This window comes from Callorhinus ursinus, unplaced genomic scaffold (assembly GCF_003265705.2).
Source record: "Callorhinus ursinus isolate GAN/ISIS: 27379988/994484 unplaced genomic scaffold, GSC_fseal_2.0 scaffold4, whole genome shotgun sequence".
In the NCBI taxonomy this organism is placed as follows: Eukaryota; Metazoa; Chordata; class Mammalia; order Carnivora; family Otariidae; genus Callorhinus; species Callorhinus ursinus.
This window is the reverse complement of record NW_027397066.1, coordinates 130,999,801-131,026,389: the sequence shown is the minus strand read 5'-3', so window position 1 is coordinate 131,026,389 and position 26,589 is coordinate 130,999,801. Positions and strand designations below refer to the sequence as shown.

The 26,589-nt window shown below is 36.7% G+C and overlaps 1 protein-coding gene across 7 annotated transcripts in view; it reads right to left on the bottom strand.

Moving 5' to 3' along the window:
* The window catches only part of GUCY1A1 (guanylate cyclase 1 soluble subunit alpha 1), a 60,128-nt gene that overhangs the window by 32,185 nt on the left and 1,354 nt on the right, over positions 1 to 26,589 (bottom strand). The window contains exon 1 of one of the 7 annotated variants that reach the window (XM_025874356.2): positions 23,463 to 23,596. The exons of the other annotated variants lie outside the window; for them this stretch is intronic. The gene's annotated coding sequence lies outside the window, so the exon portion shown is untranslated. Of the gene's footprint in view, positions 1 to 23,462; positions 23,597 to 26,589 lie in introns of those variants that run through there. 7 annotated transcript variants of the gene reach the window in all.

Sequence of the window (26,589 nt, the reverse complement as noted above, 5' to 3'; positions counted from 1 at the left end):
CCATGCCAAAATCTGTGGTTAAAGAGATGTGTTTTAAGATCAAATTCCAAAGTTGAAATTTTTAAGAGTAGCTGAAAGGAGAAGAGAACTTAGAAACAAAAAGTGCCTTAGTGAGGATAAAGTTTGCATAGAGCAGCAAAGACTCATCACCATTTTCATAAATCGGTGTCAAGCTTAATTTTCAGGTAGACCGGAAATCTAAAAAGTCTTTCTTCTTCAAAAACAAACAAACAAAAAACTAATAAAACTCCATAAATCAGCCTTTCATAATGTGTTTCTTTTCATTTTTCAATGGGAAATATTTGTAGAACTGTGGTCTATCAGGAAAGCAGGACAAAGTACTAGAAAAACTGGTAAGAATGTCCAAGTCACTCCAGTACTAAGTTTAAAAAAAAAAAAAAGCAAGCCAATGTCAGACTCTTTCATCTCATCCCTGTTCCCCCTTATGGTCACACTTCTTGGAAGATCAGGCCTTAGGTGCTGTGTTCACTTCCTTAAAAAATAATTTATTCCTAAGTCTACCACTCCCTGGCTTTTGCTTCCACTGAGTTACTGACACCCTGACACGGTAACCGCTGAAAAGTTAAAGCTTATGAACCTTTTGGCTTTTAACATAGTTGATGAATTCTCGAGTGCCATTTGCCTTTTCTTTTTCATAATCTCTACTCCCACAAATTCTTTGATACTTCTAAGTCATTCACTTTTCATTCTGTTCAACAGGTATTTGCAGTGGCCTATACTATGTCTCAGGCCTTCTTCCAGGCACAGGGACAGAGAAGTGAAAAAAGGACATCGCCTGCCCTCTTGGAGTTCACAATCTGGCAGGAGAACTATTTCCGACATATCAGTTCCACGTGTGATCCATGCTACATAAAGGAGAAGGGCAAGTGAGTGCTCTCAGAGTGCAAATGAGGGATCCAAACCCAGTCCCGGAGGAAGAGACATCTGAGCGTAGTTGTGACCCTGAACCAGGTCAAGAGAGTTCCAAACAGAACAACATGCTTGGGCGCCAAGACAGACCTAGCTATGTTCTAAGGAACTGAAATAATTCCAGCATGGCTAGAGCATGGGGTCAGGGAGAGCAAGGTGATGGTGGAGGGAGCTGAGACAGGCAGAGGTCAAGATCGTGGAGGGCTCTCTAAACCTTGTTAAACAAAGAAAAACTATTCTATGAGCAATCACCTGAAAGACTAAGATGCAAGAATATGAATAGGTTAGATTATACTTTTAAAGGATTATTTGGAATGGAGAATAAGAAATGTGTTAGAGTTGGACAGGTGGCTGATCTGGGTCGGACTAAAATAATGACCTTAGCATGAAAGAGTGGATCAATTCCAGAGTATTTCAAGTAGAGATCTACAGCCCTTAGCTATTGACTGGATATGGGGGCTGAAGGACAGTGAAGACATATTCCTCTGACTTTACTTCTCCAGACCACAGTGAAGAAAAGACTCTAGAGCCCATGGAGAGCAATCAAAAGGGTCCAGGATCCATTTCCCATGACTTTGGTTATTCAATCATAAATGAGCCCAGAATTTGGGTTTTCACTATTACATAACACCTTGTGGGAGTCAGTGTGCTCCAACTCTCTTGCTAAAATCTCCTTTTGGAAAGTAATTTCTCCTTCTTCAAAAGCCCAGATGTGGGAAAGCTGACTCCAGTTTATGTTACAGAACAGAGCATTCACGTTCCAAGACTGCATCCGTGTGCAAGTGTAAGGTGTTTCCAGCTATCTTTAAGAAGAGTGTAGGGTACTTACTTTGAATTTTTGTAACTGGAGAGCCCATACAGGCAACCTTCCCAAAACAAAGAACTCAACTCTAAGGGCAATGGCAACCTCAGTTCTAGGGACCAAAATGCCAGAAATTCCCCCTCGCCTGATGGCAACTCACCAAAGCTACAGTATCCATACAACTTATGTTTAATAATAATTATGACAATAATTTTATTTAATACTGATAATTCTAGTTTAACAAACTGTATTTTCTTTTTTTTATGATTTATTTATTTGAGAGAGAGAAAGTGTGAGGGCACGGGCAGAGAGAGGGAGAGAAGCAGACTCCCCTGAGCACAGAGACCCACATGGGGCTCAATCTCAGGACCCTGTGATCACGACCAGAGCCAAAATTAAGAGTCAGACACTTAATCGACTGAGCCACCCAGGTGCCCCCAAACTGTATTAATTCTCTATTAAAAATAAGGTGGGTATGATTCACAATCTTTTTTCATTAGAATTGGGAGCAATTCTCTGACATCTTTGAAGTAATAGCAGAGTTTAATATAGTCTATAGTAGGGAGATTTTAACTCTGAGGTTTCTCAGTTTTTATATCAAAATGTTTATAGAATGTTTTATGCGATTCTCTGCTTTTATATCAAAATGTTTACAGAATGTTTTATAACTAAAGAGCAAAACCTTTGGGACTATAAATCCTAAATCTCTATGTTTAAGACTTTCTAGTGTGACTATCACTGAAATTTGAATACATACAGTTAGTATGTCTTCAAATTAAATATCATTATCACTTACAGTAAGTCATGTAGGTCATAAGGAAATCAGATAAATATTTCAATATTTTGCTCCTGAAATATATAAAACAATTTCCTACAGCTATTTCTGTGATTCCCATCATTGTTTTATTACTAAAATAGTTCCTTAGAGACTTAGTCATTTAAAAATATATTTACCGAACATATGACAATTAGCATGAAAGGAGTTACATGAGAAATGGAATTCCTTTTTACACCATGAAAAGCCATTTTGTTTTTATCTATTTTCAGATAAATCCTGCGTATTTCTGTGATGTGAATTGGCTCATATGCAGTCATAAAGAGGGGAATAATGTCTGTATAAAGTAGCAGTTATGCTGGATCTCTAACCACCGCGCGTTCTTCCTCCCAGCTCAGCTGACCTCACGTCCCGTCTTGGAAGTACTTACTACCCTTTTCCTGTATTTTCTTCCTCAGCTCCATAGCTCAGCAGGCTCAGAACTTCCTCATAGTTCTTTCCCATCAAACTACTTTCACCTTTTCCCCTAATGTCAGGCCCATCGTTAATTGCAGTAGTGCACTATTCCTTAGAATTCCTTAGATGCATGCAACCGGTCTTTTTACCTAAGCTGGTATAGCTTTTATGATTGTTATTGCTTTTGTTGGTGCTCATCATGCTGACTGGTTTCACCCTAACACATTTTCTTTCCACAAGTCCTTTTATTTTTAGTGCAGTTTTGCAGCATATGAGGTTTTTCAGGAACGCATATATGGTGTTGTTTTAGAAATGCCTGTACTCTCAACAATGTTTGGTTTAAATTTGCAAGTAAGGCAAAAAGCTGACTTAACTACCTAGAAAAAACACTCAATAAGGTCACATTCTTGAAGAGTCTACAGAGTCCATTATGATATAGGTATTACAGCCTGATGAACCTTTTAAAATGAAAACAAGTCCGTGATGATTAAACAATTGGGCTGATTGATACATTTCAGTTAAGTGGCAAGATAAAACTAATGACCATCTAACATCAGAACTTCTCCATTTTCTTTTCTTTTTAATTTCGGCCAATCAGGAAGACCTGGAAACACATCTTGGATTTCATATACATGCGTACATACACATACACACTTATTTGCCCTCTTGTGCAATGATGACTTTTTTAAGTGTCTGAGATTATGTATTTATATCTATATCTCTGAAGATGATTAGTATGAGAAAGACTTCATGCTTGGAGAGATCAGTTCACACAAATGTTGGGGCCATGCACAGTTGTGCCCTGAGGTAATACAGTTAGTATAGAATGACTGAGCTCAGGCTCTGGGACCAGAGAGTCTGTGTCTGCTTCTTGCTTCTACCACCTACCAGCTCTGTGACCTTGGTTAAGTTCTTAACTTTCACCTCCGCTTTCTCCATCTGGAAAACAGAGATGCTAAGAGCAACTGTCTCATAAATGTGTTATGAAAGTAAACAAATTGATAAATGTAAAGCACTTAGAAAAGTACCTCCTGCCCAACATGTAATGATTAATGTTGACTATCACAATTCCTACTTAGCAGTAGTGCAACACTGGACAGGTTTCTTAATTTCACTGAGTTTCTGTTACCTCATCTCTAAAATGATAAAATGATGATGAAACAGGGATGTATGAAGGATTAGAAAAAAATCTCTGCAAAAGCACTGTACAAGAGAATCATGCTAAAAGAGGTCACTAAATAAAAGACTGACAAATTTATTCTATTTCCTCAGAAAGATCAAGTCATGTCTTATACCTGTGACATCTTTCCTATTTCCTTTCAAAGCCAGTTGAAGGGAACTCTAATATATAGCAGGTGCTTGGTACTCTACAAATTTGGAAAACATTTTCCACTTGAAGAACGTTAATGCATACCAAGAAAATAATACCTATGTCAGTAATTAGGGTTTCTTTTATTGGATTACAAAATAATAGAGTTTACAGCATTACCCAGAAGAGTAAGATTCTAATTTGGTTTTATCTTATATAATTCCATTAGCTAATAAGTTGCATGCCAAATTTCTTTAATAAAATATTAGAATAAAAATTGATGGACTATGTTAGATTTTAAATCTTTTTCCACTCATGAAACCAAGCCTGTGATATAAATCAAGCAAGCCTTACATCACTGAAGTACATATTATTTTCTGTAAAGCCACATTATTCCCAATGTGGAAAATTTTTTAAACAAAATAAACCTGTAACTGAAATAGAAATTCTGTGGTATCTGATTTTCTTTTCCTAGAATGCTAGGTTGACAAATGATTTGTATTGTTATACAAACAATCTTGCCTTCAATTACTGCTTTCATAAGCTAACTGTTCTCAATATTGATTCAGTGTTAACCCTTTTATGTACTTAACTTCTCAGTGTGCACTTATTTGGTAGAAAGGTTTAAGAGATGGGTAGGGAGAGATTAATTAGCATGTTAATTTTAGGATATTTGTGAAATCAAATTAAGTCACCCAGAGTCTGATTAAAATAGGACATGCCGAGATTTCTAACAAGAATAAAGTGGATTCTGGTTAGACTGTCACACCTGTAGAGCATTTGAAGTAACATTTTAACAATGAGGAAATATCAAAGTGACCTCATCTTTGATGGGAAGAAAAGGGTGACTGGACTAGCACAGAATTCACCCTCTGGGAGAGGAAAATAGAATTATCTGGGCTTTAACCTGTCATATTTGGAAAGGAGATTCTGGAAGAAGACACAATAATGACCCTCGTGAGTCTGCTAACCCAGCCCTTGAAACTTTTCTCAAGATCTTTGAGAGAAAGGGCTTCAAACTATAAAGCCATGAAAACTTAAGACTTAACAAGCACCTTCTCTCAACAAAGAGAAAAAACAAGAACAGGAACAAATATATCAATAGTAGAGGCATAAGCAGTGAAGGCAATGCCTACACTGGGCCAGGACTAGGAAGGCCAGATAAAGCTAAACCCCACACTCAGGAAAACATTAGACTTTCAGGAAACCTCCCCCCACCCCGGCTTTTTAAAGAGAAAGAAAGTGTGTGAGAGTGGGCGGGGTGGCAGGGTGGGCAGAGAGAATCTCAAACAGACAGACTCCATGCCAACGTGGAGCCCGATGGGGCAGGAGGGGTTCAAACTCACGACCCTGAGATCATGACCTGAGCTGAAATCAAGAGTCAGATGCTCAACTGACTGAGCCGCCCAGGCGCCCTTCTTGGGACCTTTTAAAGCAGGGGTTGGCAAACAATGGCGAAATCCAACCTGCTGCCTGTTCTTGTTCTGCCCTAGAGCTAAGATGGTCTTTATGTTACTAAGTGGTTGAATAAGCCCAAAGAATACTTCCTGATACACGTACACTATATGAGATTCAAATTGCAGTGTCCATAAATAAAGTTTCATTGGAACACAGCCATGCTGTGACAGAATAAGAAATATATATTTGGCTTCTGCCTGCTGTTTCCTGGCACACAACTGCTGAAACCCAAGGAATCTCCAAAGTGATAAGGCTCCTGGATAGCTTCAGGATGGGGCCTGGTTGCCAGGGGAACCAACCATGTGATTAGAGGGCTGGAATTCTCTCTCCTTTCCTGGGCTCTGGAGAGCAGAGAGAGTCTGAAGGTAGAGTTAATCACTAACGGTCAATGATCTCATCAATCATGCCTAGCTCATGAAGCCTCCATAAAAAATCCTAACCAGAGGGGTTTTGGAGAGCTTCTGGGATGGTGAACATGTGAAGGTGCTAGGTGGGTAACACACCTGGAGAAGGTATGTAAAGGTTGTGTTTGAAAAAGACCTCCCTCTTCTACAATTTACAATTCACCCAAAAATCCCACCCTGGAGACCCCAGGAAAGATGTTTCTCTGGAAGCTCCTGGGGACATCATGGGTAGTTAGGGGTCTTCTTGGGTTCTCAGTTCAACAGCAGAGCTCTTTTGATTCATGAGACAGAAAATGACCTTCCGTCACCAACAGTGGGATACAGATCCTTGATACTCATGCGGGAACCAGACCAGCAAAAGAAATGCAGCAGGGTCCAGCACAAATTCCATTCTTTCTGAACTTTTACATAATGATTAAATTAAAAGAAATCATTACCAGAAGTAAATTTTGCCTTCTGTATGTGTCTTTTGCAGGTACATATTTGGATACTCACAAAGTAACATGTTGAGAAAGGCCCAGTTCTTTCCCATTAAATCCAAAACCACAACTATATTATTTTAATGCCTTTTTATATCTAATTTATTCAAAATGGGAAAAGTTAAAAGAAGCCTTCCTGTTCATAGTAAACCCCAAGCAATTTTTCTTCTCCATTTCAGTATCTCCTACATAAAAGTGAACATAAAGTAATAGGCATTTGCATAACAGAAGTTTTGAACTAGAAAACATGTTAGAGACTATGTATTGTAACCCCTCCTACTTGAAGATGGCAGAATAGAAGTCAGATTTCAATGACTTGGCCCAAATCTCAAAGTTACTGAGCTATATGAGTCAGTTGGGAACTCAGGCAGATGGACCACAAGAAGCCCAGAATTTACTCCAATATACAGCTGAACTTTGAAAAACATGAATTTGAACTGCACTGGTCCACTTGTACACAGATTTGTTTTTCAATATATACGGTACAGTACTGTCCATGTATTTTCCTTATGATTTTCTTAATAACATTTTCTTTCCTCTAACTTGTAAAAATACAGTATATAATACATGTGACACACAAACTATGTGTTAATTGACAGTTTACTTTATTGCTAAGGCTTCAGGTCAACAGTATGCTCTTAGTAGCTAAGTTTTGGGGGTCAGAAGTCGTGTGGATTTTCAACTGTGCAAGGGTCAGTGTCCCTAACCCCCACATTGTTCACGGATCAACTATACTCTGATCACCCCTTCACCCGAAACGCAGAAAAGCTCTCCTCCTTTTGTGGCTCTCCAACAACTGCAGGGACGGCTTTGAGAAAAATTTAACACTTAGTAATTTTATTTTTCATTTATTTTTATTTATTTTTAACAGTATTTTTAAAAAGATTTTATTTATTTATCTGAGAGAGAGAGTACAAGCAGGGGGAACAGCAGAGGGAGAGAGATAAGCAGGGTCCCCGCTGATCAGGGAGCCCGATTCCGCACTCAATTCCAGGACCCTGGGATCATGACCTGAGCCAAAGGTAGCCGCTTAACCAACTGAGCCACCCAGGAGCCCCTCTTTAATGACAATTTTAGTTCAAGTTCCACCCTTAATATTTTTTTTTAAAGATTTTATTTATTTATTTGACACACAGAGAGAGACAGCTAGAGAGGGAATACAAGCAGGGGGCAGCGGGAGAGGGAGAAGCAGGCTCCCGGCTGAGCATGGAGCCCGATGCGGGGCTCGATCCCAGGACCCTGGGATTATGACCTGAGCCGAAGGCAGGCGCTTAATGACTGAGCCACCCAGGCGCCCCCCCACCCTTAATAATTTGAGTTAAAAATACTTCAGCTTAAAAAAAATACTTTAGCTTAGTCTAATCAGAGGCTTACATTTCATCCATACATCATTATTAATAATATTAATGAATTAATATTAATACATGCCATCAGATTGCTTTGGCTGTCTGTAGTTTCTACAATATTTCCCCAGACTCTTTTTCATTATTTTCTCATCACATTTTGCACTTTCTCAAGAAGCTTTCTTTAGTCCTTTTTCAATTCTCTAAAAATATTTTCTAAATAACCTTACTCATGATCCAACCTTTGCCACTTAATTGAAAGTAGGTATGGGGGCGTCTGGGTGGCTCAGTCAGTGAGCATCCAACTCTTATTTTCAGGTCAGGTTGTGATCTCAGGGTTATCATATCGAGCCCCACTTTGGCTCAGGGCTCAGCATGGAGTCTGCTTGAGATTCTCCCCCCACCCAGTGCTCTCCCTCTCTAAAATAAATTAAAAAATAAAATCGTTTTTTTGTTTAAAGATTTTATTTATTTATTTGAGATAGAGAGAGAGCAAAAGAGAGAGAGCATGAGCACGAGTGGGGGATGGGGGGAGGGGCAGAGGGAGAGGGAGAAGCAGGCTTTTGGCTGAGCATGAAGCCTGATGTGGAGCTCAATCCCAGGACCCTGGGATCATGACCTAAGCCGAAGGCAGACGCTTAACCGACTGAGCCACTGAGGCACCCCAAAATCTTTAAAAGAAAATAAAAAGAAAGTAGGTATGTTTCCAGACTTAATCTAACTAGCCAATGTAGATTGCAATTTATTCAATTTTGGACTTCCAATGAGTGTTTTTTTTAAATATTTTATTTATTTGTCAGAGAGAGAGAGAGAGAGCACAAGCTGGGCAGGGAGCACGGGGAATGGCAGGCAGAGGGGAAGTAAGCTCCCTGATGAGCAAGGAGCCCCATGTGGAACTTGATCCTAGGATCCGGGGATCATGACCTGAGCAGAAGGCAGGCGCTTAACGGATTAAGCCACCCAGGTGTCCCTCCAATGAGTTACTTTATGCTGTAATTAAATGACAGAACGACTGGCTTGAACTCATCTGTTATAAACATGGAAGGGGTTAGGGTAGCTTAAATCCTTATTATCAAATTCACTCAATCTTTTCATTTTATTTTGACTGGATCTTGTGTATGTGCAGACACAAATACATATATATGTATTTGTATTATATATATATATATATATATAAATGGCATACAGTTTGAGAAGAAAAGTGTTCCAAATGTTTTCCTATATATTTTCCTTTTCCATTTTATTCTGTATTTACCATGTTATCTATTTTTTTATTATTTCTTCCCTTTTCTCTTTTCTTACTTATTGTTTACCTTTTTTGGAAAGGAGAAATCTTGTTATAGATAAAAATTTATGAAGTTTACTAAAGTGTGACAAAGAAGCCAACAAGGCTTAGGTAGTCACCTATTGTCTTTTTCCACTTCTCTGTGAAATTAGCTAAGTGAAAAACCATCCATGTTTCCTACAGTTCATTTCTTTGTCAGAAGCACTGAGCACAGCATCATATATTATTTGGTATTCAATAAATATGAGCTAATGTCAATAAAATACACTAATATTAGGCTATTATTATAACTAGTATAAAAGACAAAACAGTCAAAAAGGTATAAAATAGAAGCAAAATGAGGCTAAATTGGAGCTTACAAAATGTGTTGCTTCTTGAAAACAAGTTTTATAATGAGTTATTAATAAATGAACTTATAATTCAATCAATATTTACTGAGTTTCTGAAAAAGATAAAATTATTCCTTTCTTTAATTTTCTTCAAAGTCTAGTATGGGTGATATATATTTTTGTAAATAGCTATAATAAAAAGTGGAGGATAGGTAGAGACAGAAAGTTAATGATGTTTATAAGAAACATTGCTTTAAGGTAGTGGCAGCAAAAAGGTGATCAGGGATAGCTTCTTGGAAGGCACGCAATTTGAGCTTAGTTTTGAAAATGACTAAGGTTTGGCCATAAAGTCATCAGCAAAAACTCATGCCAAAGAGGGAGAACAGTGTAAGCAAATGCGGGGAGTGAAGGAAGCTGTGGGAAGGGGCAGGAAAGGATGGGTGCTAGAGATATTATAAAATTAAAGTTGACATCACGTGGCAAATGACTAGATCTGAGGAACAAGATGACTTTGAGGTTTGTCTGGAAAGATAATGGTACCATTAATAGAAAGAGGTAACACAAGTAGGCTTGAGAGAAGGGATATTGAATTCTGTTCTGTACACATGGATCTTGAACAATTAGCAGGACATCTAGGTAGAGATACATTTGAAAATTGGAATTTTTAATTAAGCATTAGAGACATGAGTGTGTGGTCCTCCACACTGAGGAAGCTCTTAAAGTTGACTTTAATTCAAACTGTTTAATGTCAAAGGGCTGCAAGTAGAGAGAGAAAACAGCCAAATTCTTTACTCTGGGGGAATATTCATATTTAAGAGTTGGAGAAGGATTGTTATGACTAAGATGGAGAAGCAGCAATCAGAAGACTATGATGAGAATGGAAACAGAAGAAGACACATGTTCAAAAAGAAGTGTATTTTGCAAGTCTGAAAAGGGTGAGGGGGGTCTATTAGTCAGCTCAGTCCGATGTTAACAAAATACCATAGACTGGGTGGCTTAAACCGTCAACATTCATTTTCCACAGTTCTAGAAGCTGAAAGTTCCAGATCAGGTGCCAACATGGTTGGATTTGGTAAAAGCTCTCTTCCTGGCTTGTGGATGGCTACTTTCTCACTGTATCCTAACATGGTGCAAGGAGAGAGAGAAAGAGCAAGTTCTCTGCTGTCTTTTCTTATAAGGGCACTAATCCCATCATGATGGTCTCACCTTCATGACCTCATCTTATACCCAATTATCTCCCAAAGGCCCCCCGCCTCCAAATGCATTGGGGATTTTTAGAGCTTCAACATATGAATTTGGATGGGGACACAATTCAGTCCATAGCAGGAGAACTGAGAAAATATCATCTGATTTTTACATTAGAAAGACATTTATAGCTTTTATGAGACAAATTTCAGTAAGAATAGTAGAGTAAAAGTGAAAGGAAACAAGGAGTTATGGTGAGGAAATACTACAGTGTGATTGATTACAGATTACACTGAGAAACAGCAAGTTTGAAGGAAGGATTTTGAGAATGGGAAATCTCTTGTTCTTTATTTATGGATACTGGTAGTTTTCTATAAACAGAAATACTTAACCACATCTGTATCAAGTTAGCTTAAAGTCAAAGTACAGAGTCTTCACTTCTGATTAGATTATAGAAAATCACAAAAGACTCCTACTCCAGTCCCAAGAATGAGAACTAGCTAGACAAACTACATAATCATAGTTTTAAAAATCTATCAGAGGACGTCTATATAAACTACAGTAAAAGTCATACCCAAAATTAAAGACTTACCACTTCCTACTATGATCAGAAATAAGGCAAAGATGCCACCACACCTCATCAATTGCATTGAAGTTAGATCCTAATCATTGCAGTCAGAAAGAGAAATAAAAGACACAAAGATTAGAAAGAGAGAAGTGAAACTATCCCTGTTTGTTGTATGTATATATAATTGTTCATGCAGGAATTCCCGAGGGATCTACCAAATATAAGCATATCTCAGAGATATTGCAAGTTTAGTTCCAAACAATGGCAATAAAGCAAAATTGCAATAAAGTGAGTCAAGTGAATTTTAGGTTTCCCAGTGCAAATAAAAGTTATGTTTATACCATACTACAATCTATTAAGTGTATAATAGCATTATGTCTAAAAAAATGTGCATACCTTAATTGAAAAGTACTTTATTTTTTAAAAAAGATTTATTTATTTTAGAGAGAGAGCGAGAGGGTGGGGGTGGGAGCAAGGAGGGGCGGGAGGAGAGGTAGAGAGAGAATCCCAAGCAGAGTCCCTGCTGAGCGCAGAGCCCCCAGACACAGGGTCTGATCCCACCACCCCAAGATCATGACCAGAGCCGAAATCAAGAGTTGGCAGCCTAACCGATTCAGCTATCCAGGCGCCCCTGAAAAGCACTCTATTGCTAAAAAATGCTAACCTTCATCTGAGCTTTCAGTGAGTTGCAATCATTGATCACAGATCACCATAACAAATGAAAAACTTTGGAATACCATGATCATTCCAAAATATGACATCAAGACACAAAGTGAGCAAATGCTGTTGGAAAAATGGCCCTAGGTGACTTGCTGGATTTGGGGTTCCAACAAACTTTCAATTTGGAAAAACACAGTATCTGTGAAGCACAATAAAGTGAAACCTGCCTGTAACAGCTAGAACTAAGATGTGAATTTAGCAAGGTTGAAAATACAACTATGTATATATGTGTGCTAATCTACAAAAATCTGTTGTAATTTCTGTACTAAGAGTAAACAGCTGGGTAATAATATTTTTTTAAAATCCATATATAATAATATCAATAAATATGAAATACTTAGGAATAAATCTAACTACAGGTTTTCAAGACCTCTATACTGAAAACTACAAATACCAGTAAGATAAAATAAGGAAGGCCAAAGAAATGCAGAAGTGTATCATGCTTAATATTGTTAATGTACCAATTTTTCCTAAATAGTCTATAAATTCAAAGCAAACCCAATTAAAATCCCAGTTGTCATTTTTAGGAGATATTGAAAAAATGATACTAAGATTTAATGGAAGACATAGAATGGCTAAGTCAATACTAAAGAAGAAAAATAACATTGAAAGATATATATACCTTATTTAAAAATTATTATAAAACTAAAGTAATCAAAAGAATTTGATACTGGTTTGAAAGGAGTAACATAGAGATCAATGGACTAACGAGCCCCAAAACAGATCCAGATTTGTGTGTTCAATTATACAACCAACATATCAAGGCAATTCAGTGAGGGAAAAAAAAAAAGTTTTTTCAATAAGTGATGTTGGAACAACTGGATATGCATATGGAAAAAAAATGAACATTGATCCATATTCCATACCACATACAAAAATTAATTCTATATGGATCACAGCCATAAATATAGATGTTAAAATGATAATACTTATAGAAGAAAACAGGAGAAAATCTTTGTGACCTTGTATGAAGCAAAGATGTTCAAAGAGAAAAAACAAATCATGAAACATCAAAGAAAATAATAAATTAGACTTCATCAAAATTTTAAATCTTTTACTCTTCAAAAGATGCCATTAAATAAACAGAAAAATAAGTCACACACTGGGAGAAAACATTTGCCACACATATAACAGCAAAGTAATTAAATCCAGAATATATAAATTTTACTGCTAAATAAGAAAGCAAACAATTCAATTAAAAGTGGACAAAAGACCTGAAGAGATATTTCATTAAAAAAAATACATGACTAGCCCATAAATATCTCTTCCTATGTTCAATAATACTAATTGTGAGGCAAAAACCCTTTGGAAGGTCTAAAATTTAAAAGTTTGACAATGCCAAGACTTAGTGATGATGTGGGATAACTAGAATTTTGTATATGCTGTTGGTGGGAATGTAAAAAGGAACTACCACTTTGTAAAACAGTTTGGTGGTTTCTTAAAACGTTAAACATGCCTTCTCATACCATCCAGTTATTCCATTTCTAAGTATTTACCCAAAAAGAAAGGTAAACATGTTTTCAAACAAAGACTTGAATGCAAACGTTCACAGCAGGTTTTTTTGTTTTTTGGTTTTTGGGGAATTTTTTGGTAGTAATCAACACCTGGAAATAACTTAAATGTCTCTGGTCATGGGAACAAATAAAAAGAGATGTTGTATAGCCACACATGTAAAGGACTATTACCAGCACATACAGGCAACAAGGAAGATAAATCTCAAACTGTGTGAATGAGACCACACATACAAGAATACATTACTTTCCCATAAAATCTAGATACTGCAAACAAATCTGTAAGTACAGAAAGCAGATCAATGATTGCCTGGGGGACAAAGGAGGAGTGGGGAATTGATCGGAAAAAGACACAAGAAAACTTTTAAGGGGTGATGGGGATCTTTTTTATGTTGATGATGGTGGTGGTTTCACAGGTGTATACATCCATCAAATCATATCCAACTGTGTATTTTAGATACGTGAGATTTTACATAAGTTACACATTGGCTAAGTTGTTTAAAAAAAAAAACTCGGTGGAGAACTCAAAGAAATCTAAATGAAATAGATTCCAAAATAAATAAATAAATAAAAATAACAGGCATTGGGGGAGATGAGACTCATGGCTATTTTCATCCCAGATGAAGTGGTGGAAGGTGACAGAATCTCCCCCAGGCAGGGGTCAACAAAAGCTGGTTAAATGTTTATAAACCTTTTAACCACTGCAAGTTAGATTAGAACCCAGTGATGCCCCACAATTTATCTTGACTCAGTCTTCCACACTTGGAGCTTAATATATATGTGCGCATGTGTAAATAGAGAGTATCCATTGAGAAATGGCAAGCAAAGAAAATGAAACAATTGGAAATGCTAAAAATGAAAACTACAATACCAGCAATAAAGAATTCCATTTAATTGGATAACATCAGAGGAAGGGATCAGTGAACTTGAAGTCAGGTTAATAGAAACAACCCCAACAGAATCACAAAGAGAATAAACAGCAAAAAACAAACAAACAAACAAACAAACAAAAACACAAAAGAGCACCTGAAATCTATAGAACAATATCAAAAGGTCTAACATACATGTATTTAGAGTCCCGGGGTGGAGGGGAAGGTGAGGGGATGCAGGAAGAAGAAATATTTGAAATGGCTGGGAATAGTCCATATTTGATAACAGCATTAACTCACAGATCCAAGAAGTTCAGCAAATCCCCATGCATGATAAATACAAAGAAAATCACACCTAAGCATTTAGTTACCAAACTTCTGAAATTCAAAGAAAAAAGAAAAAAAAAGGCCAGAGAATCATGGAAACTAGCAAATAATGAAACAAAAAATTAAGGACTGAAGAAAGGAAACAAACCAATCTGTTTCCCTTAAATTATATATCCAACAAAATATTCTTTAAGAGTTAACACATACAAAGAATAGAGTTGCCTAAACATTGCAATCATAACAACTTTAGACTGGTGGAAAATTTAAAGATATTTTATTTTAATTTAACTGAATTTATTTTTTGTTTTGTTTTGTTTTGTTTTAAAGATTTATATATTGGGGAGCTTGGGTGGCTCAGTCATTAAGCGTCTGCCTTCGTCTCCCGTCATGATCCCAGGGTCCTGGGATTGAGCCCCGCATCGGGCTCCCTGCTTCTCAGGAAGCCTGCTTCTCCCTCTCCCGTTCCCTCTGCTTGTGTTCCCTCTCTCGCTGTGTCTCTCTTTGTCAAATTAATAAATAAAAATTTTTTAAAAGATTTATTTATTTATTTTTAGAGAGAGAGTGAGTGGGGTGGGATGGGCAGAGGGAGAAGGAGAGAGTCTTTTTTTTTTTTTTTTAAGATTTATTTATTTATTTATTTGTCAGAGAGTAAGAGAGAGAGCCAGGCAGAGGGAGATGCAGGCTCGCAGCCCAGTGCGGGACTCGATTCCAGGGCCCCTGGGATCATAACCTGATCAGAAGGCAGACGCTTAACCAACTAAGCCACCCAAGCATCCCTAAGTTAACTGAATTTCTATCAAAATTCTTTCAAATGCATTAATTATCTCCTGTTTCATGCATTTTATTTGGAAGTTCACAGGTCTTTGAAACCTAACTCTAGAGTCTAAGTTGACCACTGTAAAGCAAATATGTTATTGGTCATTTGGAAAATAATTTACAAACCACCAGAAACCTTTTCTATAGCCAGGAAAGGTGGTAAAACATAGTATTTAAGAGGATGGATGCTGCCTAACTACAAACACTGGTTCTACCACTAACAAGGTATGACAGTAAAGGCAAATTACTTTTCTGCTCTTGACTCCATTTCCTCATCTGTACATTTAAGTGATAAGGTAGAACATTTCTCAAGGGGCTCAATAATGCTTTAATTTTAATTCAGTTTTAACAATGCTTGGAGTATAATATGTGCTCAATAAATGTTGACTTCTAGTTTCTGAAATTAGGTATAAAATTATTCTAGCGCCTGTATGTTACATTGTTCGAGGCTTGGTTGACCTAAAGCAGTAGTTCTCAACGTGTCATCTGCAAGTTCTTGGGGATGCCCTGAGGCCCTTTAAAGGATATGCAACATCACAACTATTTTCATAACAGTACTGAGATACCAAGTGCCCTTTTCATTCTCATTCTCTAAAGTTATTGAGTGCAGGTTTCCAGAAGCTATAGACATCTAATCATCTAACAATGTCTTAATTTTATCAGCCAATGGAATTTGTGCTTGCGTAGAACTTTCTAAGGTAGTAGATTTCATGTATAAATGTATGTATGTTCAGGGATTAACTCAGTTTGTTCTCAGAACTTCTGCTGTGCTCTTCCCAGAAATCCCTGGATATATGTTCAATAAAGCATCATTTTGAAATTCCCGAGTTTTTCTTACATCTCCATGTAAATACAAAAAATAACTACACTTTGCTATTTTGTTTTGCAGTAATATTAAATTATGTTAAGTTTTCTAAATTGCAAATTTTCACTTAAGCTGCTATGTTAGAATTTAATAATATTTATTCCAATTGAAAGGAAAATTTATTTGTATTTTTCATATATTTATGGATGGATTCTTGGCTTGAAAAAATGAGACTGGGAGACTTTCTCAGCCATCACACCATACGTAACAGCTGGACTTTCTACATCTGCCATGGTGAACTCGACAGCTTCCCAATACTTAAAAAATTTTCCGGAGGAGATCAATGGTGATACTGATGAATGTGATTTTTTGATACTACATGATAAAATGTAGAGTGCATCAACCTTTGATAGACCTGGCAAAGCTCAGTGAACCAGTATTTTCCAATGACTATGATGTTACAAAATCGTGCATTAATAAAGATCCATTCACAGAACACAGATTTTTAATGGTTTCTCGTCCCATACTGCAAGTAACCTTTAGGTTATAATCATGCTTCAAATTTTGAAATTTTTATATCAGAAAAATCCATAGTTATCTGAAAATACTATTAAATCACTCCTCCCTTTTCAACCGTGTATCAGAGTAAGGCTGGAATTTTTTCATAGACTTCAACCAAAACAACCTGAATTTGTTAAATGTTAAAAAAAAATACATTACTTTTGGGGCACCTGGGTGGCTCAGTTGGTTAAGCGTCAATTCGTGATTTCCACTCAGGTCATGATCTCAGGGTCCTGGGATCGAGCCCTGAGTCAGTCTCATGCTCAGGGAGAAGCCTGCTTAAGATTCTCTCTTTCCCTCTCCTTCTGACCCACCTCCCACTCACACTCTTTCTCTCTCTCTAAAATAAATAAAATATTTTTAAAAAGAAAAAAAATATTACTTTTTACTTCAAACAAGTATATAACGATTGTGGGTTCTTTTATCAAATGCATAGTTAGTGCTTTCAATTAATATACTTTAGGTTTATATCTCACAAATCATTTGGGTAATGCCACTTCTCTCTTCCATAGCATTTACCTTAATGTCACACTAATTCTGTATCCACCAACGTATCCTTCTTTCTGATACTGGACAAGACAATGTATTTCCTCTTCAAAGTCTATATACTGCTCTAGACTCCATCACAACATGCTTTCTCCAGGACCTTTCTTTATAATTACTCTACCTAATGTTCCCTTAAAATATTCCCCTTTCTTCTACCTGAATTCCTCAATTTATCCATCCATCCATCCATTCATTCATTCATTTATCCTAGAAATATTTATTAAGCATCTATGACTACTTTCTAAGAGATGAGGATTCAGAAACCAAAAACAAAAAGAAATAAAAATAAACCAGCACTAGATGCTTAAGGAATGTTTCATGTAGGGAATGGGGTGTGGACAGACTAAAAGCACACACATTCAGTTAAAGTGTGATCTCTCATGACATGTGATGGGAAGACAGAAAATCTGCATCTAAACCTGACATGGTACACTGGTAAATGCTTCCTCGACAAAAGACTTAAGTTGAAGCTTCTAGAATAAGTAAGAAATAACAAGGCATAGAAAACAAGAAAGGTATTTTAAGGAGCAGAAAAAGATGTGCAAAAGACAATGACAGAAACAAACAAACAAAAAGAGCTTGGTGACCAAGTACAGTAAAGACAATATGTCCATAACACAGAATCAAGTAAGAGAATAACCAAGACATTGGCCAGCAGAGTTAGACAGTAAAGTAAGGCTGGCAGACTACTTGAAATTATGAACACTGCATGATCTCTACAACACTGAAAATCACTTTTAACACATGGCATGCAGCAAATTCTTGATACTCATACAATGACCAGTGATATTTATCAAGGACAGTTAATGTAAAGAAACGTAGCCAAACACCATTTTACCGTGTGTAAAACAGACTATGACAACCTACAGCTACCAATTTCCACTATGTACTGAAACAGATCCAATATTAAGATAAATATAACTAAATTGATGTTACTCTGGTTTGATTTAGATAGATAATCAAGACCACAACATGCTGGTGAGGAAAATGTTCTAACCATCCCCAGTTAGGATAGGGAACAAAAATGTGAAAAAACAACTCTTTTTAGGACCCTAACTTTTTTTAACCTTCCTCTTCCTGTCTGAACACCATATTGTCACCCAAATGTACCCTACTTGTATCTACCTTTCTCATTTATGTCCTACATGCTAGGTCTTTCAGTTTTCTTTTTCTCTTACATTTAAATGTCTACGGTCCAAGAAACCATACTCTTGCTTGAAGGTATAAGGCAACATAATAAATGTGACTTTTGCTATTGGGCAAAAAAGGTTATGCTGTTCTTCTGAGTAAAACAGTTATCCCAGGGCCTCCTAGAGATAAAATCCAAAGGACTACATCAATCCAAAAGAGTTGTCCCTAGGAGAGGACCGGGGGAAGAAAAACTTTTGTGGTAGATGGCCTTACGAAACTCCTCAAATACAACCTTTTTGTCCTTGGCCAAGCCATCAGATGAGTTGTAGGTGGTAACCCAGTCTAAATCAGGATAAATTCTTATAGCTTCAAAGGGTGGCAAAGAAAGAGGAGATGGGGAAAGCTAGCAAATTCAGTTCGGATAATTTGCTATCTACCCAAGGAACAGACTCTCTCAAGAAAAGATCACAGCTCTCCTATATACCACTGCTGATTTTTTTAAGCATAAGACAACACAACATAAACTTAAGAATTACTCTAAGCCAGTCACTAGAGAAAAGAACCAGAAATAGATGCATGGGGTATTAAACTGTTATTTGGGGTAGAGGTGGACAAAGAGGAATGTTACTTACAATTAGTGACTGCGAATATTTTAAAACACTTAAAAAATGGAATTTCACCCAAAGACTCTTCACTGGGAAAAGTGTGTTTTCCTAATCACATTTACAAATGAATACTAATCCACTGTAAGAATATCTTGTTTTAAATATTGGACATATCAAGTACTGACAATGTTAATGTGCTTACCCAAATCTCTTCCATATTAGAGTTGTAATCCCCTAAATACTCCACCAATTGTGCTATCTTTGTTAAACTTTATGCTCACAAATATATGACTTAAAAGTTTATATTATACCAATGGAACATTGAAATTCCTTGCCCTGTGTGTTATTAACTTAATAATATAAACCACATAACATTTAACTATTTATAATAGCATCGGAAGCTGCAAAATGATTGAAAATTGAGAACAATCAGCAGCTAATAACTTCAATATCCTACAAATAAAATTAGACTAGTAAAATAACAAAACTTCTTTAACAAAACGAATGGCATTAAAGTTATGGGGGCTTCTCAACCTCACAGATGGAAACACCTGATGCAAGATAAGGAGCCAAATAACTTCCTTATTAAATCTAGAAAAGCATATCAAATTTTGAATAGTTTGAATTGATTTACAAAGGTCTAATTAAAAGTCATGCATGTGCCGTATCCTGTCCCTAAACTCAAAAAACAAGATAGTTCTACATTACCTAATAAAGCAAAAACTCAGCCTGGTATCCTGGTCTTTTGTAATCTAACCTCTCTTTACCTTAAATCTTTTTATAAATATGCCCCAGCATAACCTCATCACTCCAAGCAGGCCTGTATCATATCACACATTTTTACTGAGTGCTTAGGATCCATGGGACACTTCTATTAGGTGTCTATGAATAGAATGAGAACTAGACAGAAATGGTACCTCCTGCCACCGAATAGGAGTGTACTGGTGAAAACAGACAATTCACAAAGCAATTACAGGGTAGTATAATAATATGATGGGGGAAGCACAGGGCATTGAAGGAAAACATAACAGAGCACTTAACTCAGGCTGGAAAGGTCAGGGAAAGTTTCTGAGAAGTAGAGCCTAATTTGAGATTAAAAGTTTGAGTAGGTATGGGCCTCTCGAAAACTGAGCAAAGGGAAAAGAAATCTAGAAATGGAGGGGGATGGTAGTAGTATATTGCACAAAGGAATACTTCAAAGGTGTTCTTGAGGAGACTTGCTGTTGCCCCTTCTCCCTCCATACCCTGGTTCCTCAGAGACATGCACGCACGTGGACGCACACACACACACCCCACTCACCCACTTCCTGTTCTGCGCCTTTCCTATTCTCTGCCCAGAACACCCTTCCCACTCTTCTCTATATTTAAATCCTACAGGTCCTGCAAAGTCCCACATCAGTCCTCTTTTAAAATCTCAACTAAGAGCCAGATCTTCCCTAGAGAGCCTTCAGTATTTCCACCCTGCAAAGCTCTCTCCTTTAAGTTCTTCAGACCTTACTAAAAAGGCACCACTCATATTAAGTTCATTGATAAGTGCTGATGTGTGTAATTCTGAGACTACTTCTGGGTTCTGTTATCTCTACATGCAGACTTTAAATTCCCTCAAGTCAGGGACTGTGTCATAAACTGTGTTGTATGTCGCTCAGTGACGAACATAATCCTTAATAAACCTTATTGCATGAAGTACACAAAAGCGACTGAGCCTCTGAGAAGAGTGTCATAAAATATAAAATAAGCCAAAGCTTTCAAAAATTACAAAATAAAAAAAAAGTTCTTTTAAATCTTTTAATTTATCTTTCAGATAAAGTAGAGATAATGACATTTATATTGGTATAGGAAGAGTTCAAGGACTTGAGGGGGACGTGAGGAAATTCAAATGATGGCACAGGACTGGTCAAGCAGAATTACTCTATTTTTGTTTTGTTTCATCTCCATTCCTCAAGAAAATAATATTCATATTGGCAAAAGTAAGACCAAAATCAAAGTAACAAATTTAAGGCCCAAGGTATAGAACGATATTAAATGTTCTAAATGAGTTTAAATCTATTCATGTGAAGAAACTGCATGACGAAGTACTGAAAGCATTTGTGGATGAAATAAGGGAATAGTTAAAATCATCTTTAAAAATATTACAATGAAGAGAAGCGTTGATAGAGAAGGAAGAATCCAGCCATTGTCTCAATTTTCAAAATAGAGAAGGTGATTCCATCAACTCCAGCCTAGAGAACTTGACATTCATTCCAGGCATGATTCCCAAGAGATTTGTAAAACTATGGTATGTGAGTATTCAAAATGTGATGTGTTGTTACCTACAAGCTAGTGAACATCGCAGGGAGCATATCATTATATAAAAATAATAACTTGGTATCTATTCCGCAGAAAGTAGAAATGCATTTTCCCAAGGAATTTGACCAAGTCTGTCACAGTATATTCTTGGGCTACACAAAGGAATGTAAACTCCAAGAAAGAGATATTGATGATATATTTGGCTGGACATCCTCATAAAGAGGACTAGTAATTCATAGACTAATGTAAAGCAAGAAGAAGGTGTCTAGGATCTAGGATTGTGCCAGATATCCTTCCAGTTCAGCATTTTGCAGTTACTTGGGTGAAGATCTTAATTGTATCCTAATCAAATCTATTAATGCCACTAAATTGGGAAGAATGGCTAATCTTTACCAAGGAATCAGAATCCAAATATACCTTGACCTTCTGGAACAATAGACTAACTAAAGGTAAAGATTACATTTAATTGCAGTAAGCATTTTTAAAAGTCCCAACTCAAGTGGCCAAATGTACAACTGAGGAGAAATATATCTGCAGAAGAGTACGGACAAAAAGATGCATAATTAAACAATGCAGTGTGGATGCAAAAAAAAAAAAAAGTGGGGGAAAAACAGATTAGGTTTTAGGATGATTTATTATACGATATCCAGAGGACTTAGCCAGGTATATCTAATGATAGCAGTCCGCTCATCTATGTTCAGCTCTAGGGTCCACACTTTAAGAAAAACAGGAGTGCATCCAAAAGAGAAGTTCCCTGATGATAATGAGACTTTCAAGGCATGTCAAATAAGGATGAGTTGAAGGAACTGGATAGTACCAAAAGAGACACAAGAGTTGTCATATATAAAAGCATTTTGTATAAGTACTCTAAGAGGTAATAATCAGGATATGAATATCACAGAGATAACTAGTATTGTTCAATATAAGAAAAGAGTTCTTATGCTCAGGACGGGTCAAATAAAGAAATGCCTCCTAAGTTCCAGATGAATCTTGATAAATGATTTGCCTAAATTGGTCTTAATATTCTCTGTGAATATGGAAATAAGGTCATCTGCTAAGAGTGAAAAGAGTAAGGCTAATGTGGGCAGATGGAAAACCTAGAAAAATCTGGAACAAGTATTATGAGGAGACTTGCTCATACTATGAGAGAATTTGATATGGAATTATCCAAGAGAGGATAAACTAACTTCTTAGCACTGTTAACCATCTCTTAAGCTGAAGTTAGAGTGAATCAGATTCTGGTAGCTCTAGTGGCAAGAGATCTGAAGTCTGAAACAGAGTTGACATTGCTGTTCAAGATGAGTGTGGTAAGTAAAGAGGAAAACATGAGAAAATTGGGGGCAGCCAACAAACAATAATGGGAGAGAAGGGTGTTGGGTAGTGATGAGTGAGTGGAATTAGGGGAGGGATAAGAGGTTGTTGGTAAGAAAGACTATGAAATGCTTAGCTTTTCGTTCAGCCAGGACAATCCTGAGTGATGAGAAGGCCCAAGTGGGTGAATACCAGCGGACTCTCAGAGGGAGGTCGAGCAGGTTATGGTCCTGTGAAAGCTGAATCCGTCGATGTTGAATGAAGCCCTGAACAATGACAGCTGATGAAAACCTCCATTATTTTAGATTCCTAAGGAAAGTCGAATGTTCAGGAGGTCAAAAAGCACTGGTAATGGGGGCAGGGTAACACAAGTGAAAGATGTAAATTTAAAAAAACAAAGGGTTACTGGACGATGGTGAAAGAAGTAAGTTTACAAGCAGTTCTGAACAGGCTGAAAGCCAAATGAGAGACGAGCACAGCAATGTCTCTGGATGATCAAGACCATAATATTCCATTGAGCATCAGTGCAAAACAAATATTTCTTTAAAAAATCGTATTCTTGAACAGAATAATTTATAGCATCAAGGCATAAAAAAACCCCTTAATTCAGTAATTACAAAGACAACACAATTAATCTTCTTAGACACCTACTATGTGCCAGGTACTGTGGATCCAGTGATGAGTATCCTGAAAGAGATCTGAGTTCGGTAGGCAATATAGACATATTTACAGGTATTTTTAATGTAATGCCACATAGAGAAAGGAGACATGTAGATAGGTCAGACCTGGAAAAAAAAATTCAGGATTAAGAAGTTTTTTTTGGTCTGCCCAACTTCCTTCCCCGCCCCCCCGCCGGGTGTTCACTCCCAAAGCCATTGTCTTCTGTTGGCTTCTTGCTAATTCTTACTATGGTGAGTAGGAGGTGGTGGTATGTGGTGAGTTAATTAAATTGCCTTTGATTTTCTGAAAGGGAGGGTTCATATTATAAAACAAGTATTAATTGCCAGAGCATTTCGGGTAAGTGATATGAGTAACTACAAGCAGTGAAAATCACATTTTTGTGGAAAGGGGTAATCATGCCCCAGAGACCCTCAAGTTTTATAAGGTAATCATTCTTTCCTACTGTAGGCTGAGGAGGGAGCTTACCTAAAGCTCTTCACTCCTTGCAAATAATTCTATTCATGCTCTATAACCCTCATGACTATAGGAAGAGAAAATCTGTTGGTCTGAACCCAGGAGAGAGAAAAAAATATGAAATAGGTCAGACACTTCTAAACGGTTTGAGAGAAATAAGAAAAGCAAATGTGATTCAGGATAGCCAAACATTATTGCAACCCCAAATAAGTCGAGTAGTCCATGGACAACCAAATTTGTTCATATAAAAACCCAAAAATTGTCAAAAACTCTTCTTGTATCAGGTCAAGGTAGAAATGCTCAAAACTATTGCATAGGCACCTAACAAATACCTACTGAATAAATCTAGATGGTTTAAAGACTAAAAACTAAAATTATTGATATTTTACGAAGAAAAAGATCTCTTTCTACAAATATACAGAAAAGTAATTAGTAGTATTTAAGAAAAGTAGCTTGGGTGAATATCTATAATTAAATGGTATAAAAATCAGTGCCATAAAAGTTATTTACCCCAGCAAAAAAAAAGAGAAGCTAAGCAACTTGCTGGCAAATCTGACATACAGAAAATATTCTCAATAACTAATTTCCTCCAAAAAATTTTCCCATCAGTAACATATTTTTTGATTTACTCAAATACTGTTTTAGCTTTCTACTTCTCCTTACCTGGAGAAATTAATTCTTGAGGCTAATTTGATTTTTAACTAGAGATTTTTTCGGTACTGATACTATTAAAAAAATAAATATTTTCCCCCTACAGTCATTATTAATTGTTACAAATGTAAATACAGGATTTAATTTCCCTGATATGATTTCTGACAAAATTCAAGGTTATCCAATCTTAATTTATAAAAAACAAACAAACCTGGTATTAACTAAAGATTTAAGTCTTTTTGTTTGAAAAATATCTATGACATAACAGTTGACATTTAGGCACAAAAATATTTTATTGATATATTCATAATAGAAATAATTTCACTTCAGTTATCACTTCTTTAGTTTTTAGTGCCATATTAAAACAGTTTTTCCTAAATAATGCCTTAAAATAAGATTGTTTCATAAACCATAGTTATAAGAAATATAAGGACTAAGACTTATGAAGTTTCCCACATTTCTTTTTCCTTTGATGCTGCCAGATATAAGTCAAATACCTTTATATTTTCTTCCACATTCTCTAAATGACAGAAAACCATCTTAGATATACTATACGTGGACATCTAAAAACATGGCTTTTAAGGGATAATTTATATTCACACACTTTGAAACAGCATACCAACTATAAGTACTTTATATTTCTGTTGGGTTTCAAATAGTGAAAAATATAATTTTTATTTTCTGTGTCATACTAGAAAGAGATCTTACAGCCGAAGAAACAGAATGTACCTATATATTCATCACAAATTTCTACTAAATAAAGTTCCCCTACCTAAGATTCCTGATACATTTAAAAACATACAAGTGGGCCTATCTTATATGAAATGTTTAATTATTATAACAGGAGTTATTCTAGAAATTTTCCTACCATTTTATGTCTGCAGGCTTTATGTAGAAAGCCTATTGTTTTGACAAGAAAAAGTAAAGCTCATATATTTTAACTTTGTGGTTATTTTTCTATTGGGTCAAAGATCCCTTTGGATATCTGAGAACTCTGGACTATCGCCCTAAAAATGCAGCGACTCAAATGTTTAAATACAATATCAGGGGCTTCATGACTCCTTGAAGAAGATCTACCGACCCAGTTGTTTAATAATTTAGCAGAACACAGACTACACAGACAATCTCACTCAAAGAATAATAAAGCTTATACAGCTTTCTGACATATTAAAGTTTGCTTTGGAATTTTAGATTTTCATATTGTTGTTATATTTTTATTGTTACTGATTTTTTACCACTCTTCATAGTATAGCACCTGACATGACCACTCTTGAAGAGAAATATAGCCATTTTAGGAAAAGCAACAGATAACTTCCACATTATGAACTAAGATATAAAAGTCTCTATCATTAAGCGCTTGGACGTTTATGTATGTAACCAGAGGGTTAATGATATTCTCACCAAGACTAGTTCAAGTAAGTAGGTAGACATTTAACGATATCACCATCAGAAGACTGACCCTGAAAAATCCCTACTGATACAAAATAAATGCGAGCGCGCGCGCGCGCGCACACACACACACACACACACACACACACACAATATGGCCTGTTGTATTTAAAACTCAGATGAGTTTTCAGTATGTTGGAAACAAGGTGCCTCTCACCGGTTACCATTAAGGGAGAGGTACAGCCTGGATTACTTCAGAAGATATAAACTTCATCCATTGCAAAATGAAGAACCGTAGGATAAAAGTGAGCAAAAGACGCACGAAATCCATAGCCTGAAATCACATGACCACGATGCAAGGCAGCCCCTCACACAAATGCCACTGTGAGGCTGCTCAGCTCGGCGAGCACAGGCTGCAAGCACAGACGCGACGCGCAGAGACGGTTGTGATCCCCTGCTCACCATCTCCCCAAGTGCTGCAGTCATAATGAGAACAGAAAATTGGTCTGCCAAATTAGACCGCGCGCGTACACACACACACACACACTCTCTCTCTCTCTCTCTCTCTCTCTCTCTCTCTCTCTCTCTCTCTCTCTCTCTCTCT